Here is a 13,334-nt window from a genome sequence, read left to right as displayed (position 1 = left end):
CATTTATAGAGTTTGACGTGGTTGAATTTTATCCTTCAATCACACAACAACTGATGAATGACGCACTAAATTTTGCATCCTCCGTTACGCAAATATCAGAAGATGAGATAAACACTATTATGCACGCCAAAAAGTCATTGCTGTTCAGCCAAAATACACCATGGCAAAAGAAAACCTGCAATGAGTTATTTGACATTACTATGGGAAGCTATGATGGGGCGGAATGCTGTGAGCTGGTTGGAGCCTATATACTCAAGCAGATCTAAGATGAGATAGGCAACACTTTCGGTTTATATCGAGATGACGGCCTAGGAATAACCAACAAGACCCCAAGAGAAGCTGAGAAAATCAAGAAAAAACTCTGCTCTATCTTCCACAAGAACGGACTACGCATAACTGTATCGGCGAACAAAAAGGTGGCCAACTTCTTAGATGTAAACCTAAACCTGACGACCGGTATACACAGAATTTACCACAAGCCAAATACACATCCACAATATGTACACGCCAAGTCCAATCATCCACTTGGAGTAATAAACAATATACCACTAAGTATAAATAGGAGACTGAGCAGCTTGTCATCAGACAACTCCACATTTACCACCGAAACTGACATATACCAGCAGGCACTCAATCTAAGCGGACACAAACACAAGCTTGTGTTTCAGCCTACCCCGACAAACAATGCGCAAAACAGAGACAAGAATACCAGACGAAGACCGATACTATGGTACAACCCGCCATTCAGCAAAAATGTAGCTAATAACATCGGTAAGATTTTCTTTAATATCCTGGACACAGAGTTCCCTAAATCACACGCTCTTTGTAAGATCTTCAATAGAAACTTTGTGAAATTAAGCTACAGCTGTATGAACAATGTGAGCAGTATCATTAGCGCTCATAATACCAGATTGCTGCAGCATCACAATGAGACCCCTATAACTACAGAACCAAGAGAATGCAACTGCCGACATAAGAATGGCTGCCCACTACAAGGAAAGTGCCTGAGCAAGTCAATTATATATAAGGCGACAGTCACCACCAATGATCAATCTGCGGACGAACATTACATAGGATTGACTGACACCACATTCAAACAACGCTATTACAATCATATGACAACCTTTAGAAATGTAGAGAAAAGATCAAGCACCGAGCTCAGTAAGCACATATGGACCTTAAAAGACCAAGGCATAGAATATAACATCAAGTGGAGCATAGTCAAAAGAGCTACATCATACAACAAGACCACAGGCAGATGCAACCTATGTCTGTATGAGAAATTTTATATTATATACAATCCTAACATTGCTACCTTAAACAAACGCTGTGAACTAGTTTCAACATGTAGACATGCTGGCAAATTCCTTTTAAGCAATTTTAAGACTTAACTTTTAAACTTCTGCATTGTTGAGGCTTTAAATCGTGTTGCTTGCTAATTTTAATCCTATGTATCAGTGGTGTATTTAGGTATTTTAAGACCTACGCTTTTATTTCCATCTATATATAAGTCGTTTTCAGTGCTAACAATTTTATCTGATGATTATTGCATGGCAATATGAAACTATTAGTAATAAAGTTGTTTTAAACTTAACTTTAACTTTCATTTTTACCCAATTTTACATCGCTCTATTTTAATATTGAGCACTTTCATGCAAGAGACTGTTCATACTGCATCTACTGTATATATATCTATTTATGTATATATAATATATATACATTTATATATAGATATATATATATACATACATACATATATATATATATATATATATATATATATATATATATATATATATATATATATAGTATATATATATATATATATATATATATATATATATATATATATATATATATACTGGCTTGCTGTGCCTTGGCTTCACCCTAATGTGAGCCATTTGGTCTTCACTTTTGAAGTCTAGCCATCCAGCATGTGTTCAACCAAACCGAGCCAAGAGTGGGCCAGACAACGGGCCGACTGTTTCCCACCACATTTATATATATAACATGATAAAGCCTGTAAATTGTAATTATACAGTGCTCAATATATTTTGCAGCCGAGCTCAAGACATTCCATTTAAATTTGGAAAAAGTGTTACAGTGCTAAGACACATCTACAATATCACAAACACTACTGATGGCTTCATAAGCATTGGGAGTCTAGAGGTACAATACCTTCTAAATTCACATCATCAGGTTTATTATGAGACCCATAAACATGGCACCTGCTCATGCTATTCAGTAACCTTGTGCACTCGTACCACTTCTGAGCAAAGAAATTAACAGAGATGTTGTTTCAGAGACCAAAATATAACTTTTATCTATATTAAATCTGGTCAAGCCTTCATTGTTGTGTACTAAATAACAACTGGTGTGATCACAGGTTGACCTCACAGATGGAAGCAAGTTTTTGATAGGACTTGCCCACACACCTACCCAAGACAAAACTGGTGGAATAGTGAATGTTCCAATAAATAGTGTGACAGAAGACACTGGAAGTGTACAACATCTTCCTGTAGAAGGTAATTTGCAGTTATTAGATGGCTAGATAACTAGTGTTTAGTAGCCATTATGACTAGCCACTCCACTTAATCATATTATCACAGCCACTCTATGGGCACCATGATAGTTGTCATAAACTTGCCTAACAACTTTATGGATTTGCTGCGCCTAACAAAATATTGATAAAAACCACCAAATACTCAGTTTCACACTTTCCAAGACAGTTAACAGCATCTGTGCTAAATCAAAACGGGTGGAATAATAAACATACTGATATGAATGTGACGGAAAATAATTGTGGTAAGACTTTTTTTGATCTGCAAGGGAATGCTAGTGATATTAAATTTATAAAACTTTATTTTATGGCTCAACAGATAGTTACTAGCAACTATTATGAGTTTCCATAGGCTCCACCACCTTTATATCCTTTTCTGTGATCATCCTTTGTTGTGAAAGCACACCGAGCTGGCTCAACTGCGATCAAGCCTTCTGTCCTGGTACTGAGACTCAGCTTGGCTAAAACATCAGTCATGTGGATGGTTCTGCCAATGAGTCTGTGGATGATTCAAACTCTCTCCAGTCAAAGCCCAGAGAGCTGTCCTATTAGCACTGAGAGGTGAGAGAAGCTGTGACCAAAGCCGGTGTTGCTTGGCTCCAAACTCGAGGCACTGGACCTCACACTCGGCAAAAGTCAAATTGTCTTCCCTTAGCCAGCAAATCCAGATGGGGCTGGCCATTTGGAGTGCCAATGCCTGCCAGTGCCGGCTATCCTCTGACAGCTGATGAGCTCTCTCCTCCGGTCGGCAATGTTCATATTCTCTCCTCCTGTCGCAATGAGGGCTCCGAGGCGGTCAGTTGCTCAGTCTGAGACTCTGTTTGTGTAGGGGCTTTTTAGCTTGGTCTTTCTTTGACTCGGTCAATGGTGGTTTTAGTCAGTCCTGAGCTGGCCTTTTCCTGCGGGCCAAGCTGGCTGCTTGGGGCGCGAAGGATCTGGGTAGACGCGGCTGTACAGCAGCAACCCGGGTCCCCTGAGTCAGCTTGAGCTCCAGTATCACTCTTTTTGGTTGGTCCAGGGTCAACTGGCTCATCATAACTGACTGAGCCGCTGGCGCTTTCAGTCAGTGTGGGAGGGCATGACTTCATCACTATAGTGGTCGGCCAGCCTCTAGCCTGCAGAAATGGTTTTTAGTGGGCTCGGTCAACTAGGTAAACTATGCTCTTTGAACTTGGCATTTGAGTGCGCCTTCTGATGTGACATACTTCATCACATGGCAAGTGTTAATACCGGCAGGTACACACGTAGATGGCAAAGTGCTGGATAACGTGTTTCTGGTTCTTGTGAGCATTGGTGGTGACTCGACATAGGTCGCAAGTGCCGAGCTCTTGCAAACCTTTGTTCACCTGCTCCCATGGGTTGCCACTGATATAGCTCTCAGTAGAAGCATTAGTTTTTTTTGGCTCTAAGAAACTTCTACAAACTGATACACAGTTTTAAAGGTGGCGCTTGAGCAAGGACTGGTAATGAAACAAGCACAGTCTCTGATATAATAGAGATTCTAGCTGGCTTGGCCAACTCAGCTTAGGTTACTTCTTTCACCAAGTCAAGGAGCTATTGCATTTCCAAAGGTGTCTCTGCTGAAGTTGGGAGGCACCTTTGAGGAGGTATCAATCGGTTGATTATAGATAAAGTGTTGACCAAGTGAGACTCAATCTGAGCGTTTCTGTGTGAAAAAGATTTACCCGGTGTGCAAGCTTGGCCAGAACACCCTCCTCCATCACTGGGGTTTCACTATCTCATCCAAGTGAGCTGAGAATGTGCTCTCACACAAAAGACACAAACTCCTCATCCAAGCTTAACAAACCCGCCAAACATTCCTCTTATCATATTTCTATGGACTCTTTCAGGCTTAGAATATCAGCTAGGTAGTGAACTGCCTCAAATAATTTATCTATCTTGACAGTATAGCAGGAACGTTTATTGGTAGTAATGGCTGTAGTAGAAAAGTTGCTATGCCTCCAAGAGAACTGGGTTACTGTGGGTTTCAGAAGCAAAAGGTTCTGACTTACTAATCTCCCAATCGCCCTCGTCCCCTCTCCTAGGCCTCAGTATTCCTACGCTTGTGCTCTATCATATTGGCTGCCACTACTGATAGCCACGCCTATTTCCTATATCAGTCAGTTTGCCGAGTGAGCCGAGCCTGTTAGGGATTATGCCGAGTGATTCCATGTTCATAGTGCTTTGAACTAAAACGTTAGACAAGGGATAGAATTGCTGACCAAGCGAGTTTTCCCGAACATCGCACTTCTTTTCTTCCAGCTGTCTCCAGAGCTCTTTTAGCCAATCTCGAGCTCTTCACTAAACTTACGATTAGTTTAAGACCCTGCCTTGTCTCCATAGTTCCAGTTCAATTTTACACTCAGCCTGAGTTTCCCGCCTCTCTGCTCTGGCACCTTTCTTAATAGGCCCATTTCAAAGCTCTATGGTGACCGACATTAGTCCGAGCTCCTCTGAGCAAGCATAAAAAGGCTTCAGCCAGCTTCCGCTTTGCACCAAAGACTGACCTTGGCATTTTATTACGCAAATGTGGTTCATTCATACTTTTATGACCCGGTATGTGGTCTCTCAAATTTGGCTTGTAGTTTGAGGTTGTCTTCATCCGTCTTCTCTTTCTTAGGAGCCAGACCAAGTTTCCTGCAGCGTTTTGTGGGAGTTTCTTCTAGTCCTTCATGTCGATTGGCTACTTGCTCCTTTTCCAAGGTTGCTTGCACCTCCTCTCATTTTTCAGCATTTTTACTAGTTGTTCATGCAAGGGTTGTGCCTTGATAGATAGTGAGCTGAATTCTAGTTATTCAGGTAGTCACAAAATTTACTCCAACATCAGCAGGCTAGCCGTTTTCTGGTGGCTGAGTGTGCTGTACCTCAACATGCTCACATAAACAGAGAGAGAATTCTGTACCACTCCTCATTACCTCTAGTCAGCAGCAGTGCTCACAGGAAGCTGCCCAGTCATCTGTTGTTAAACTCGACTATACAATTTGCGTGAGGGTAGTAGGACATTGTGTGAGTTGTCTCCATCCACTAAAGTTTGCACAGCTTGGTCATCAGTTGACTCTCGAACTGTGCCCCCGTCACTGTGGATCTGCACCGACAGGGGCATGTAGCAAAACACTTACTCATCCAACGCACTGGCCACCACTGAGGCTGTAGCCTTTAAGAAGGCAAGGCATCCTGCCATCTCGTGAAACGGTTCGTGAGTACCAAGATCTATTTATTCCCTTTTGATGTTTTTGGCATCGGCCCCACCAGGTTCACAGCCACTTTTTGCTAAGGGGTGTTCAGCATAGAGTCGATGCCTGTCGCCAACCGTTTTGGTGCCTCAATGCTTTGCTGCCTGGCAGACCTAACAGCTCATTATTCGTCATCTTGTTGTGGTTGTCATCCCTGGCCAGTATCAAACAAATGTCGGCTGATTGCCTTTCCCATCCCAAAGTGAACAAGGGTGTGAGTCTGCCAGATAGTGGCATCTCTGATGGTCAGTGGAAAAATGGTACATCATCAAAGCTGGCCATGTTGGAAAGTTCAGACCTCCAATACTCGGCCTGGTCATTGCTTTAAGAATGACTAGGTAAGGTGCAGCTGTCAGAGCTTTTGCCCGCCTAGCTCAAACAACTCTCACGCCGGACTGATTAATGGTCAGATATAAAAGAGCCACTGATCTTCTGCTCGTGGTTCATATTCGGGCCAGCTGTTTACCAGTGTCTCCTCAAGTCTTTACCTGAGCCATGCCGCAGAGTCCCAGAATGGCCTCAATCAGTCCTAGGCCAGCCGACCAACCCGCGCAGAGGAAACGGTTTACCATATAAGTAGGGCCAAAAGAGTTTTACAGCCTTTTCCACGGCAAGCAGGTCCTTGTTGATCACACAGTAACTTCTCTCAGCAGGCACTAGGGTTTTACTTAAGTTCAAGATTACTTTTTTAGTTTTATCATTGTACTTGTGAGAGTACAGCACCTACTCTGCAACCCTGGAATCTTTGTCCAAAATTTATGGCTAACCTGGATCAGGATAGCCGAGCACAGAACTCAAGTGCAGGCGCTCTTTCAGCTTATAAAAGGTCGTCTACCGCTTCGCCTCACATTTGCCAGTCGGCCACTGTAGCAACTGCACTGGAGTGGCAAATTTAGGTACATGTATGTATTGACGGTAGTAGCCTAACGTGCCAAAAACCCTTTAAATTATCAGAGCTCTCTAAGAACTGGCCACACACAAGCTGCCCATATCTTTTCAAGTCAGTGGAGATGACCTCTGTGTTGACTACATGGCCTAGGTTTCAAACCTGCAACAGGAGGCCGTTTATGGAGAATTTCAGCTTTATTGCCCTTTCATGCCCTTTAAATGCTAAAACCATTCATCCAGCGGCTGATGTATGTGTCAAAATCAGAGTCAAAGTTGGGGCAATGTTGATGATGTCATCCAGGTAAAGCAGTAGTGTTTTTCAATGATTGTGCAGCCCGTACAAGATTAGTCTCTGGAAGGCAGCCGGCACTGAAAGAAGAACAAATGGGAAGACCTTTCACTTTAAAAGACTAGAATGAGTGGCAAATGCCGACTTCCCTTGTAGTTGTAAGGATACTTGCCGTTAACCACCGACTAGGTTTAGTGTACTGAAGTACTTGCTGCCGGATAGTGCATTGAGACTTCATCGGTCTGACAAAATGGTTAAAGGTCTTGCTCGGTGGCAATATTCAGCTTTCGGTAGTTGAAGTAAAGCTGCCATCTTTTGTCCTTCTTCTGAACTAACACCACCGGAAAGCTTCAGGTGCTTCTGGTCAATTTTATAAGTCCCTTGCTCAGCAACCGTTAGACTTGACGTTTTGCCTCTGCTTCATTTCTCAAGCCCAGCCAATGTAGAGGCTGTCGGATGGAATGAGTTCCCTTTTTAATGGAATGGAATATTGTACCTCGGAGGTTCAACCCAGATCCTTGTCACCTGTGCTGACCATACTCTGGTAACGCATCAGCAACTTTGCCAGCCGTTCGGCTTTTTTTGATTCCATGGAGTTTTGCCTTGCTGCTGCAAAAAAGCTCTTTAGGTGGACTGGCACCTTACATCCGGTGTATTCGCACTCTGAAGTACTACACCCAAGTTGGAAAAAGTGGTTCATCATCCACCAGGTGGCTTTATACTCCTGAATATGTGCCAACCATGACGCCAGCTCGAAGGTGGAGGGGTTGATTTGTGAGATTGAGACACCGCGTTACTACTCTTCCTTATGGCCCAAGTCGGTTCAAACTCATAGGCAGCAGCAGCCCATCTAGAAATCCTTCTATTACTCTCAATGATTAGTCATTTCTGATGGTGACTTCACATGAGACGCTAATCTTTGTTCTAGCTAGCACCACCAAGTCGTGCACCACCTAAACTTGGTTCAGCAACAGTCGGTCATGCCTATCTGTGCAAGTCATGGGCGACAGCTTCTGGAGACAATGGGCTGTTGAAATTTTATGGCACACTAATGGGCCAGCAGAAATGACATCCTAAATCTGGCATCTTTGCAAAGACCTCCTCTCACCACAAAAACCTCCTTGGTCTGCTTGTGTAGGAGTCGTACGGGCAGTTGCACGATTCTGTGGAAAGGTCTGGGTCCCATTGGCCATGAGTGGTGCTGCCATGAGTGGTGCTGCAGTGGCCATGCTTGTGGTGTCAAGCAGAAACTAATCAGGATACTCCTCTAGCTTTCCGAAAAGGAAGTGATAAGTGGAATGGGGCCAGCTCAGTGTCTGCACCCTGATTGGCTTGCCATTGCTCTTGCTGAGCAAAGCACTCTTTTGAGTTTTTGACACTTTTGAGTCTGTTGGGGCTGTACTCTGGTATGTTCGTGGCGTCTCTCTGACAGGCATTCTGCAGGCCAGTCCTGTCACTTTTAAGGCAGGCTTTCAACTGTAAACCGGCCGGTCATTTTCCGGTCTGGTTTCAAGGCTATCCCGAGAGTACATTTCAGGACAAGCCCTTGAAGTATCTGCTCAGATTGAAAAGGGGGCATAGGTGTAAGGCAAGCTGGGTCGACAATTATAACGATCTTCCGACTTTGCGCTAGTCGAGGTTTTGCTGGCCAAGTTCTTGGCTTACTCCTGGCCGTATTGCCTGGTGTGGCTCGGTTTAGTATCGAGTAGGTTGCCATGCTTTGCTCATTCTCCGCATAAAGTACTTGGGGTTCAGTACCTACAGACCCTAATAGTAGTTTCAAAAAGCTACAGCCAGAGTTCTCTTTTCTGCTGTCTCAGGCAGCACAACCAGTGCCGACCTCCATTGTCTTGGTTATTTTTCACTTTTTTGATTTTTCGAGACTGGAGCTCCTTCTGACAAGACTATTTTAGTCAGCGTCTAATCAGGCTGACCGTTAAACATTTAAAAGTTTTATTCCCATCTTTTTATTAGAGGTGTGCAAAGTTTTTAGCAGTAGATTGTCCAAAGTTTAGAAAGTTAGTAGAAGCATTTGATACTTTGCTGCAGCATCTTAAAGATCATAAAGCATTTGGCTGAGTACGTCCAATTGAGGTTTACTAAAGGCTTTCTGCAGAACACTTCTCACCATTTAAACTTTAATTAAGTTTAAAGAGAGTAGAAGAATATAGTGACATAGAGTGCTGTTAACAGCACACTAAAGAATCAAAGATCTACCGGGATGTACTTAACTTACCCAACAAGAAGCCAAAACTAAAAGAGAAGTTATGAAATATTTTTTATCTTTGAAATTTTACCATGTTTTTGATCAAGCTTTAAGTATCTCTTCAAATCAACTTCCTGATATCTTTTCTCGTAGCTCGCCATAACTCTACTAGATCTCTACTTTAGCAGCTGTACTCTTTTGTTCTCATTTTGGTATTTTAGTTTTTCAATCCTACTTTACTATTCATATCAGCTCATCTACTCTTCTTTTTAACTCGAGCGGTTCTTCATAGAGCCACCAGCTTGTACAAGACCACTAAATAGCCTACTTTACAATTTATATTACACTCTCTTTTTTTCTTTAAAAGACTTTCCTAGAGTTATGTATCTGCTCTATGGTCTTGAAACAGAGTAGCTGCTACCTGTGTCATGGCTGTTGGCGTCATGTTTGTGCATGTGTGTTGTAGTTGCTTAACTCCTGCTGGTGCCTGCATAGATTGCCTTTATGTGGAGCATTTCTTGTTGATGATCAACATTTTAGTTAATATTTGACCTGTGTTAAGTAATTAATAGTTAGTCAGACAAATATAAAACAATAGTTTAAGTGTGTCACTGACTCTCCATACAACTCATGCTCAAAAAACCTAATGAATTACAGCAAATACAGTTAGTGCAAAACTTTGTCAGCGTAAACAGTTTGTAAACTGTTTTTGGATTGGTTATAGAAGTTGCAGGGTTAGTCTCTGATAACAGACTTGACTCGAATGATGATTGGGATGCCCTTCAAGAGATTCAGAATCCATTCTACTTGCAACAAATTGCTAATGGAACAAAGATAATGTGGGTAGATGCATTTTCCTGTGTCAGGGAATATGACAGAGATGCACAAAGAATCACAACAGTGCTAGGTTTGTATTTATATCTCGAGGAATGACCATCGGAATTTACTTCTCTTGTAACTCTATGCCCTTTATACAAATTTAATTATTTGTATTTTATCATACTAAGTAATGTTTCTGAAGATATTTCAAAAGCACTTTGCAACCTAGGTAACTTAAGTTTAAAACTCACATCACTTTTAAATAAAGCAATTAACTTTATTTATTTTAGTCTAACATTGACACTTTATGTTTATGAAGACATTTGGCGTTGTCTCATTATGAGCAATTGATCTGTTCTTTCAACTTCTGAAGCAGATGCATGTTAAGTTTTAGTTTTAACCATGCAGACGATAATATCTGCTGTGGTCGTAAAACTGAAAACTTTAAACTGAAAAGGAACAGCAGCTAACTAAAGATAATAGAAAGCGTATGCACAATCTAAGGACTTACCTCCATTGCCTTAATAGCAATGATACCATGTCACTGATTTCTGGCTATCCTATTGTCTACGTAGCCTGATAGCATACTTCTTTTAGTTGCTATTTAATTGGTGGAAAACTTGGGCCAATTCTATTTGGCAAAAATTAGTTGCTACTTAATTGGGGTCTTTCGTGTTCATTCAATCATGTGGTAGTAAAAGATCTCCAACACTCACTTGTTAATCTGGTGGTAAGACTTATCTAACACTCACTTATTAATCTGGTGGTAAGAGACCTCTAACACTCACTTATTAATCTGGTGGTAACATACCTCTAACACTCACTTATTAATCTGGTGGTAAGAGACTTCTACCACTCACTTTTTAATTTGGTGGTAAGAGACCTCTATCACTCACTCATTAATATGGTGGTAAGAGACCTCTATCACTCACTCATTAATCTGGTGGTAAAATACCTCCATCACTCACTTATTAATCTGGTGGTAAGATACCTCTAACACCCACTTATTAATCTGGTGGTAAGAGACCTCTATCACTCACCCATTAATCTGGTGGTAAGACTTATCTAACACTCACTTATTAATTTGGTGATAAGAGACCTTTAACACTCACTCAATACTCTGGTGGTAAGAGACCTCTATCACTTATTTATTATTCTGGTGGTAAGAGACCTCTAACACTCACTTATTAATCTGGTGGTAAGAGACCTCTATCACTCACTTATTAATCTGGTGGTAAGAGACCTCTATCACTCACTTATTAATCTGGTGGTATGAAACCTCTAACACTCATTAATTAATCTGGCGGAAAGAGACCTTTATCACTCACTCATTAATCTGGCAATAGAAACAACACTCATAAATATGAAGAAAATGCATAATATTGACTGATAATAATCTCTACTTCTGTCTTTACAACCATTTTTCTGATTAAGCGCTGACTACTTGTACAATTACAGCTTTTTCCAGGTGTCATAATTTGGAAGCTGATTTCAAAGATAGACAAACATTTGTACATTTTAGGAAAAGCTTGGGATGCTTGTGGAAAGCATACATTAGACATTCAACAGAATGTTGCTGCCATCTCTGGTATGGTTTATGATGAGCTAAAAGACCGAATTTACATAACCAGTATAATTCATGTGAGTTTATCCTGAGATATGTTGGTCAGTCGATTATAAACATAATATTTCTAATCCACAGCCGCCTCTGTTGTAGACTCAGGATATGCCATAGGCTACCTACAGTGATAGGTAATATGCTGCTGTAGGTCATTTGCTGTCAAAGGTTATATGCTGACGTAGATTATCCGATGTTATGGTTTATCTGTTGCTGTCAGTCATGTACTGCTACAGGTTGTCCACTGCAATAGATTATCTGGTGTCATAGCTCAACTGCTGTCAAAGGTTATATGCTGCTGTAGGTTGTCTGTTGTCATAGGTTATTTGCTGTCATAGATTTTTAGCTGCCTTAGGTAATCTGCGGTCTATAGTTTAATCTTTTAAAGGGATATTTATAGTTTTCTTTGCAAGCTTATTTTCAATCACTGTTAAACATTTGAAATCAGTAATTAGTTATTTTAAACCCAGTCATTAACATAACATGCCAATTAATACTTTTTATTTATTTATATTAACTGTGTTACTACAAAAGAAGTTTTTTAGAGGACACCACCACCAGCTAAGCATGCTCAATCAAAACTTATTTTAGTCTGTGATCTTGTTGAATAAATCTTTTGTCAATACAGTCTATGAATCAATTTAAACAATGTAAACAAGTGCACAGCTAAATGCACATCGTAATCAGTAACACAGTAAGAAGTTATTTGGATTGTGCAGACAAGTTTCTTTGGTAAAGGTCTTTGTTGTAACTTTTCTGGAGACCCTTTCTTATGTTTCTCAGGGACTGTACATGTACAGAAGAGCTCAACCTTCTGCAGATTACACTGGGAATCTTGTTGTACGTGTTAATGATGAGTCATGGCTAGTAGGGTCATACCCAAAACAGATGTTTATAAATGAACATTATCTATGGAACAAGGTGCCTTATGGTAAGAGGTTAAACCTTTATTGCCTAAAGATGCTTTTGCTAAAGAGAAACTCAACAACACTAAATCAATGTATTGACATAGAAATTCATCTTCTTACTTACTTAGTGTCAGTTTTATATTATCAGCTGACCTGAACGTTGAAGCAGTTCTGTTCTTACTATTTCAAAAAAGAGTTCATGCTACCAGTAATGTAATGTCTATGTATTGCAAGAACTGCAAACTCTTGTTGCTAAGCAACCTACATTATACTAGGTTACTTAGCAACCTGGTATAATCCAGCAAATACATCTTCGTAAATATCTATGTTTTCTGCTCAGATATTACTATCATGGTCAAGGATAGAAAAACGATATATTTTATAGTGCATTTAGCATTTGTCAAACGTATCAGAATGTTCTCTAAGCCTCCTGTAGCACAGCAAATATTTTAAATGTCTATCAATCAGGTTTGTGTGGTGCACTCGGTTTACATTGTAGGGTTTGTCAGATATAATCTTGATGGACTCAACATAACTGGGACTCAACCATTTGATAATGAGACATTCGTCAGATTTATCAGGTAAAACTACTGTTATTATGATCATAATATGAACTATTCTTTTAGTTATTAGCTAAAAAAGAGATAAAAGGGTTTCCTTGTAAGTTTACTGCTTCTACTGCATAACACGGAGTGACTATTGCCTGACCAATTCTTTTTATAGCGCAAGGGAACCTCAAAGGCAAGTAGATATAACGGCTTGGTACCAACATAACAATGGAAACACTGTTATTACTGATGGTGACAGTGATAT

The sequence above is a fragment of the Watersipora subatra genome, chromosome 5 (assembly GCF_963576615.1).
Source record: "Watersipora subatra chromosome 5, tzWatSuba1.1, whole genome shotgun sequence".
NCBI classification, from domain to species: Eukaryota; Metazoa; Bryozoa; class Gymnolaemata; order Cheilostomatida; family Watersiporidae; genus Watersipora; species Watersipora subatra.
Note: the sequence above shows the minus strand (reverse complement) of the source record.